This window comes from Macrobrachium rosenbergii, chromosome 44 (assembly GCF_040412425.1).
Source record: "Macrobrachium rosenbergii isolate ZJJX-2024 chromosome 44, ASM4041242v1, whole genome shotgun sequence".
Taxonomy (NCBI): domain Eukaryota; kingdom Metazoa; phylum Arthropoda; class Malacostraca; order Decapoda; family Palaemonidae; genus Macrobrachium; species Macrobrachium rosenbergii.
In genome coordinates this window covers 3,850,504-3,858,003 of record NC_089784.1, presented here as the reverse complement: position 1 = coordinate 3,858,003, position 7,500 = coordinate 3,850,504, and positions in this window count along the sequence as shown.

Genomic DNA, 7,500 nt, shown 5'->3' with positions numbered 1-7,500 from the left:
ATCATGCTAGGTATTCTCGTATAACTGCTATTTTAAATGCAGGATTAAGAAATCGCTAAGAAAAGATCCCTAACAGTTACGATCTCGGAAGAATACACGGGAATATCTCGTCATTATCATAGCCACTTCAGACGGCCGAGATACGCCTATTAATCATGAAAGTTCGCACGCAGAATATGAGCGCACTCATTTGAATATTCTGGCCGTACTTTTTACTCCTCCCAATAAATCAATATCTCTGGACTGACTGCTTAAGAAGTACATTCCCCACCCACCCCCACCCGCTTCTCTCTCTCTCTCTCTCTCTCTCTCTCTCTCTCTCTCTCTCTCTCTCTCTCTCTCTCTCTCTCTCTACTGCTTGGTTAGTTACGAAAGCTTTTGACATCTTTTGATCGATCTCAAATTTCCTGCGAAATTTCCGTTCATGATATGCACCATTTTGCATCTGTCGTCCGAATTAACACTAGTATAAATATAGTGTCAGTGGAACGTATATCCTTAGTACCACAGGCTACATAGAATGATATATAAAAATAAAAATGCGTTCGATTTGTTTTCCTTTTGTAAGAGATGAGGTCCTGTCACTGCATGAATTAGACACGCGCTTATTAGATAGGTCAGTTCTTTATCATCATTTGTAGGGGAGTCTCCAAGTGTAAGGACTCAGTAAGGAAAACAAGATAATGATATATATATATATATATATATATATATATATATATATATATATATATATACAAATATATATGTGTGTGTGTGTGCTTATTCACAGTCTTGAAAAATAGACGAGAGCTCAATGCCTACCAGTTCTCCTTTCACCTTTCCTGCGAAGGTATTGTGAATGTATAAATGACACGGAACCATTGCGGTATCACACACACATATATATATATATATATAATACCACAATGGTTCCGTGGTATGTGTGAGTGAGTGTTTGTTTATACACATACACTGTATAGGAGTATAAATGAGAAATCTGGTGAGGCGCCCTGTCCATATAATAAAAACTCTGTCTTCTCGCGAAAAGTGTTTCGCAGAATCTGATGCACTAGCTCCTCCTTTAGAAACAGAGAAAATAAAAGTATTTTTTCTATTCAAATATGAAGATACGATCAAAGCAAGAAAACATGACGTCCTGGTATTCAGGAGTTCAACATACGCTGTCATGTTCATCCCAACTCTCTGAGTCCCAGTAATACATTCAAGGTGTATCGACCATTACCGGGAAATTAATTCTTTGATATACGTATAACATCGATTCAAAAGGTGCATTTCGCTATAAAATTATTCAGTTATAAATCCATTTACTATCAGACCTAGTGGATGTAAAAATTAGAATATGACTGTGAAGTATTTTTATCTGAAGATGTTTATATATATTTCCATTTTGAAGAGAAATCTGGGTTCACTTTCTAACATTTGTCTTACTTAGTATAAGTCCTTAAGATGACGAACTAATGTATTCATATGTTAGTGTAAGTCCTTAAGATGAAGAACTAATGTATTCCTATGTTATTACACAATTCCTATGAATGTTCAGTGCCATGTGATTTGGATAAGATTACTTTTCATTGCAATTCAGATCATAAATGAGACAAAGTATTAAAAATACTGGGAAATGAATACAGATTCCACGTTGCTTTGTCGACCTATTTCACCTATTGAGGGAACCCCATAATCTCCACATCTCACATGATATTATGTCATATATATATATATATATATATATATATATATATATATATATATATATATATATATATATATATATATATATATATATATATATGTATACATATATGAAATATTTTATTATGTGTGTATTTGTTGTGAACTTTTGTCTTTCTCGTAAGCAACTGCTTTTGAGCGCTGATGAATCAGTTTTTTTTTTATTGTACTGTCTTTTATGCTAGAATGCATTTCCTTTTTGTGTAATTAAGTAAATGGCTAAAACTGTTGTCATCAAAAATAACAAATTCAACATACAGGGAATTTAAACTTTTTCTTCTGAGTTTTGGCATTGAAGACATGAAAAGATATAGGAAATTAGAGAATTGTACATCAGCATTCAATAAGAGTAAATATATACTTACATACACACACACACACATGTGTGTGTCACACACATGTATATATACACACTGATATGTATATATATATATATATATATATATATATATATATATATATATATATATATATATATATATATATATATATATGGTTCAACTTCCGTTTGTGTCTTTACACTAGTTTTTATAATTCGGGATAAAGGAATTAGGTGTGTGAAAACAAAAGTATAAAATAATAATAATAATAATAATAATAATAATAATAATAATAATAATATAATAATAATTTTATCTCTCTCTTCTCTCTCTAATCTCTCTCTCTCTCTCTCTCTCTCTCTCTCTCTCTCTCTCTCTCTCTCTCTCTCTCTCTCTCTCTCTCTAAAAAAAAATTGATTCAGACGCTTTCCTGCACCATGCCCATCGAGACTCCTAATGAAGTCGAAACGGTTTGCCTGCATTTAAATTACTGAAGTCTGTAGAAGGCTTTTTTTTTTCTATTTTTATCCTGCGGTAATTATCAAGGCGGTGGTGCTAGTATTCGGTAGTTTTAATCCGCTGGTGAAAGTTAATTCCAAATGAGGGACCTGACATTGTCCTGGAATTTACCGAACGGAGACTTCTGATTTTATTTTATCTTTTATTTTTGTTATCGTTAAATATTTAGCTGGAAAATTCTGATTATTTTTATTATTTTTAGTGCTATTTGTTATTATTTTCATTATAATCCGGCCAAAAATCTGCTAGAAACTGCAGATTACAGACCTTTTCATTGAAAATGAATTTTCAATGAAAAAATTATAAATACAATAAATGTAAATATAAAAATGCAATGACGCAATTCATTCAAACATCATAAAAAAATATCATAAGATTTCGCGTTTACTCCCAAGTTTAGTTTACCAAGTTAGGGAGTAAACAGGGACTATAACAATGCCATCATGCATTCAGTAAGCTACTCAAACGAACTCTTATCATTACTGTAAAACAAAACTCCATTTTTATGAAACCCTTCTGATTTTCTAAACAATAAAAGTGTAACTTATAAAAGATAGCTGTCAAGTTTTTCAGATTACTTGTCGAAAGGATTCCACCTACCTTATGGGACTCAGTTATTGCATATCCCATTGTCACAAATATCTGCATAGATAATAACATTACCTATGCAAGACGTGTTTGGCAGGACCGAGCGGGGAGAGTTTTTTGAGCGTCCCCCTAGCAACTTTCGCTTTCATGCGCTTTCTCTCTCTATTAGTATAATTCCTTGATTGTCAAGTAAGACCTCGCTCAGTGAAATGATTAAATCTTCATTTCCTAGACTTTTTTTTTTTTTTTTTCTATTTGTTTTTGCCTAATTGAAATTACCCATTTATCTACAAGTTTATTCTACCTTGCTAATCTGTGTATGTCAAGAGAGACCACGTTACGTTAATACCAAAGGTTCTCGTGTACTTTACTTCCTTTTTAGTTTTCTGTTAAAGAAAACTATTGTGCCGGCTTTGTCTGTCCGTTCACACTTTTTACCTGCCTGCACTTTTCTCTGTCTTCCCTCAGATCTTAAAAACTACTGAGGCTAGAGGGCTGCAAATTGGTATGTTGATCATCCACCCTCAAATCATACAAACATACCAAATTGCAGCCCTCTAGCCTCAGTAGTTTTTATTTTATTTAAGGTTAAAGTTAGCCATAATCGTGCTTCTGGTAACTATATGGAATAGGCCACCACTGGGCCGTGGTTAAAGTTTCATGGGCGGCGGCTCATACAGCATCATACCGAGACCACCGAAAGATAAATCTGTTTTCGGTGTCCTTGATTATACGCTGTGGCGGCTGTACAGAAAACTCGATTGCGCCGAACAGACTTCGGCGCATTTTTTTCTTGTTTTTTCCTTGCTTCTAAATGGCGTTGTCATTTGGAGTTCCTATAGCATAGAATTGATGGGATAAACTCATCCTATATCCTAGCTTTCTGCGACTTTTTCATCCCTAAGAGGTCGCCAAAAATATGCCTATAAGTTCATCCTTATTAGGTCTATTAGCTGCACCTTACCAAAAACAACATTATCTCCACCTCTTTAGCTGCCCAGATAATAGTATTACCTATGCAAAAACATGTTTGGAAGGGCCGAGCGAGGAGAGTTTCTTAAAAACCCTTCGCTTTCTAACACACTAGCGAATCATTATTTCCGTTTATTGATGTAGCATTAAAAGAGGATTCTAGCCGGTGAATAATTAAGAAAACCCCATAACACAGTTGATGAAGAAAATGCTGATAAAGGTTGAACAGAATTTTAATAAAAAAATCATGAAAAGCTAAAAATCTGAAGTTACCAACTCAAAGCAAATTCCTTTAACCCAAGGTTAATGACGGCCTCGCCCCCCCCCCCTGGTGACCTTGCCGATCGCCCAAAAGCAGCGAAGGGGGCGACCCCGGGGCCTTCTCCGGCCTTGCCCGAATCCTGACACGGAGAAAACGTCAGTATCCACATCAATATAATAGGCGTCGATGGAGCCAATCTCCATCGTTTTCGTGTCAGATGGCCTGACGTTGTCTCGCATGATAAAGCACCACAACCCATCTATTACGAACTTAATAACCCATTAAATAATGGTTTGAAAAGCCTATTAGGATACCAACACTCTCCTACGCAAAAAAAAAATACATCCATGTATATATATGTATACACACACATCGGCTGGCACGTCTTTGTGGAGACGTATGCCCCGAGGGTAAACCATAAAAAAAAAAGAATAAGAAAAAATAAACAAACAATAGAAGTCTTGGTGATCAAGGGAGTTTCGCCCCTGTGGCCCCGCGTGGAAGGTTGATTTTACCGTGGTAGAAGAAAGGGTTAAATATCCTGATGACTAGTTATTATCGTGAGAGCATGAACTCCGTCATGTCTCACATCACAGCTAATCTCAGTCCTTAGGACGATTGTATTTATTCTAGAAAATTGAATCTAATGACAAAAAAGAAAACGAAGACTGGTAACAGAAAACGGAACGACGGAAAACTCATTTCAGTGTGTCTTGGAAATGATAAGTCATTATTTCAAAAGATGAAAGTTTGTCTTGAAAGAGGGTTCCATCCACTTTTAAACCGTGATTCCCTTGTTTTTTTTTTTGTCTCTGTTTGTCTATACACACCTCTCTCTCTCTCTCTCTCTCTCTCTCTCTCTCTCTCTCTCTCTCTCTCTCTATATATATATATATATATATATATATATATATATATATATATATATATATATATATATATATATATATATATATATATATATATATATATATATATATGTGTGTGTGTGTGTATTTTTTTGAGTGTTTATTACTAAAGTACCTGACATACTATTTCCATCGTTTTACCTCTCTCTCTCTCTCTCTCTCTCTCTCTCTCTCTCTCTCTCTCTCTCTCTCTCTGAAGCACGCCAGTCCCAGAATATTCAGACTGACACTCAAATTACGCATAGCATATGAAAAGTCACGATACAATATCAGACTCTCCATCTATAATCACTTTGATGACAGCCATTAGCATCACATACTCTTTTTTTTTTTCTTTTACATTCTGGGTTTTTTTCCCGATCGACTTACCCATAAGACCACTCTCTTTTGGGCAGGTCATAGTGTGGAAGTCCTCTACCCTGGCCAGATCTCTTGATATGGACATAGTCCACTTCATTTTTATCCAGTACTCCAACTTGGCCATCACCCTAGGCCTTTGCATAGCATATAGTTTCTCCCTTTTTTAAAATCCATGCTAGCCAACACCTGAGTCCTTTTGCTATACACAACCCTTTATCTCCCATCGCCTAGCCACACTATAGACATTCCTTATCTGCATACACTAATCCAGTCACCTCCCATGAACAGATAGTTGTCAGTCTACCTTTCCCCCCTACCCACATCCAACCCACTTTCCATGGCCTGGGCTGTGTATAAGTTTTCTTACTTCCATACCCAAGTTTGGCCAGGCCACCCCCATCCCGACGACTCACTAATGTCAGCGGTATACCATGAGTCCATATTTCTTCTTAACACTGCCTCAATTGTCTCTTATGGCTGGGCACAGTGCATGAGTCCCCCTTTGCCATACCCCTACATTAGCCACCTCCAGTGGATGTTATGGAGGCATGAGCCCAATCTGGTGTATAGTCAGCCCAATCTGAACAACAAAATCCCATGGCTTTTCCCATACCCCTACATTATCCACCTCCAGTGGCTGTCATGGGTGCTTTAGGGGCATGAGCCCAATCTGGTGTATAGTCAGCCGAATCCGAACAACAAAATCCCATGGCTTTTCCCATACAACAACCTGATTATCTCTCTTTACTTGTACGAAGTGTATAAGCTACCCCTATCCCTACCCCAGTCACATACTAGTACTACCTAGAGTCAGTCATCTTGTACATACCCCTGTCACGGCAACCTCCCATGGGAACAGTATGCCCTTTTTTCCATACCATTACCTTGGCCAGACCAACTTCCCCTATCCCCTTCTTTTTTAACAAACCCTACATTGGCCACCTCTCATGGCCTAGCCATGGTGTATAAGACCTCCTTTACCTAACCCAACCCTGGGCCACCTCCAATATACATACCTTTACCCAGCCACTTACAATGGGTTGGGCATACTATATCAGCCCCCTCTCCCTTTCGCTTTCCATACCTTCATGCCGGCCCTCTCACAGCCTAGGCAAAGTGTATCGACACAAGGTTTATTATTTATCATCACTAGGTAATTCGAGCGAAACATAATTAAATCCGTAAACTATAGAGCGTGTCATATAATGAAGGGTTCACCTTGTGCTGCGTCAGAAAGGGCCCGGTTGGGTAATGACTTTAATTCCTACTTTGGCAAAAGAGTGATTGATAGATGGGACATGCGGTTAGTCACTAGATAACAGGAAATCTTTATTTATACAATGCCCTCGCTGATTATATGTTTGATATATCATAATAGACACGTTGAATGCCGGTTGTCTGCTAAAATGTACTCCCAATAAAAGGGTTTCTCCAGACGAGCTCATTTCGTCTTGTTTATTCTAAAGGAAAAATTCTTTCTTTCTTTTTTTTTTTTTTTAGAAACATCCAGGTTATTCTTGAAGTTCTTATCCCGAGGAAACCATTAAAGGGTTAATGGAGTTAATTGGTGATGGTGACGCCAGAAATCTTTTAAATGCTGTGGCTAAAAGAATTAAAATTTTCAGTTACCTGGAAGGAATTTGTTTATTGAAATTTCTATTTCTCGTCTTTGCTTTTATCTCATGAAAAAGCTCAACTACTTTGAGTCACTGGATTTTCTCCCAGGTGTCTAGAACCTTTTTTTTTTTTTTTCGTTCCACTTCATTATTTCTGACAACGATGTCAAGTTTTTTCAGTGTGTGTGTGTTTGTTTGGTAGTTTCTTTCTTTGCTTATCTGTT